The following is a 2268-nucleotide window of genomic DNA, read 5'->3' on the forward strand; positions in this document are numbered from 1 at the left end:
AGATACATACAGAAAAACTTCCGAATGTTTATGCGTTTCTTGACATTTTAAGGTCCCCCGAATCCGAAAATGTAAAAACCTGGGGGGTCATTTTTTTGATCGGTTCTGTTATATATAACAGAACCGGGAAAGTAAAAACGGTCTTTTGTATTTTAATTTCAAAAATTATCCTATATAATACTCACCTTTACCTAAATTATCCTATATAACACTCACCTTTCTGGAAGTCCCATTATCGAAACTCGTGGAGGAAAAGCTTTAATGTACTATATTCATTGTGAACAATGTTCTATTTCACGAGACTAGAGATTCATACTACTATTCAATCCTATGGACATCAACTAGAGTTTCTGCTCATCTTAATCCGTTCGACTCTTGACTTTTGCACACCAAAAATTCTAGCAATCGTGTGAAATTCGTGGTTGCGTTGAAAACACGAAGTTTAGCGATAACCTGCATTGATTGCAACTATTTTTTTGATCACACGAAAACCTTTATCAGCCCTAGATCGGGTTGAATTCTAAAGTTCAAATAACTTTTTTTTTTTTTTCTTTCTGTAAACGAGTTGTCTGCATTAATAAAATGTGGGAAATGATGACTGTCAAGAAGTTTGCTTCACGTTCATGACATAACGAAAAAAAAAGATATGTAAATTTGGCAGCCACTTAAAAACGAATTACGCCATTCGTTTGCCCACCATTTGCCCATATTTTTCCAATTTTCAAACAAAACTTATATCTTATCCAAATTTTGGACAGCTTCACATAATAGCTCTCCCTACCCTATTGCCCTACATCTAGTTTGACATAATACTTTTTAAAAATTACACAAATAAAGATTAATGCAAAAACATTTTGAAGTCTTTTATATGTCCATTCTAACCGTCGGAACACAATCGACACTAATGAAGCTGACCTTTACTTGTAAGCTTTTCTTTGCCCATATAGCCTGTACGCAAATATATAGTTTAAAAGTTACTCTGATATTTGTATTTATAAAATTAAAAAAATAAATAAATAAAATACGTATAGAAAACTTGAAAATGCTTTGTATTAGTCTTCGCTTTTGTAAATTTTACAATATAAATGTATTGTAAAATTAAAGGATATGGGGAAAATGGCAGTTACGCATCATCGCACAGGCGAAAGGGCGTACTCGGGCCTCTAAAAGTTAGCAGCTTCAAAAAGAGAAACATTATGCGAACCTGAGGCACAGATACATGTAGACACTTAGAGATTTTTTTTAAGGAAACGATTGACTGATTAATATTTATTTTAATAAGTAATAAATTGATTTGATAGAATTACTTAGTATTTAGAACAAGGGATTCAAAATTAGGGCTGTTTCACACTATAACCGACTCGACTGACCGGTCCGATCCGATCCTATAATCGGTCCGACTAGTAATAAAAGCATCCACACTGAGTACGATTATATGTCGGTGGCCGACTCGTAAGGACCAATCGGAACGCGTGTTACAGATCAGAACACTAGCCAATCATGGTAAGTTTTTCAATTTACACAGAAAATATAGCCGCCATGGAAAGCGATCGTGCATTTCGAATTGTTTTAAAACATATTTCATTCGTATCCAGAAATTGTAGTTCTGAATATGTTACAATTTATCGTCAGGCCATATCTTTGGCAACAATATCTATTGGAATGTTTTATAGTCAATCACGTACCTTCAACGTTTAGTTTCTTGGAAATCTCCGTCCAAGAATTATTTTTTTTAATGTCTTTATAATCGGCTCGCCGAATATCGTAAAGCCACGGATATTTTCTGACTTCGTTTATTAAAGCTTCCGAGAAAACTGACCTTCCGCCATTTTCTAACTTCGAATAAATCTAAACTCTGATTGGTTATAGCTTCGAAGCTCTCATTGGCTGTAGCTCACCGACTGCTCCGACCTGACTACAAATATTTAACTTTTTAAATCTGTCCGACTGCTGTTGCCATGACAACACGACTTGGAGTCGGACCAGTCGGTCATAGTGTGAAACAGCCCTTCGAGTGCTTGATCCGCCGCTGGGAGAAAGCATTCTTAGTGCCCATAGAGAGAAAAGAATACACTATATATATGTTCAATGCTAGATTTTCAAGTTTTAATTTTTTGCAAAAATAAGCCGTTTTGCTTACAATAGTCAATCATTTTTACATTATTATTGTACTTTTATTTTTACATTTTATTTTCCTTCGAGTTAATGCAGAAAATTCTGCTATTGTTCTTACTTGTAATCTCATTTTCCCTTTTTATTTCTTTAAAA

The sequence above is a fragment of the Centruroides vittatus genome, unplaced genomic scaffold (assembly GCF_030686945.1).
Source record: "Centruroides vittatus isolate TY-2023 unplaced genomic scaffold, ASM3068694v2 contig_976, whole genome shotgun sequence".
In the NCBI taxonomy this organism is placed as follows: Eukaryota; Metazoa; Arthropoda; class Arachnida; order Scorpiones; family Buthidae; genus Centruroides; species Centruroides vittatus.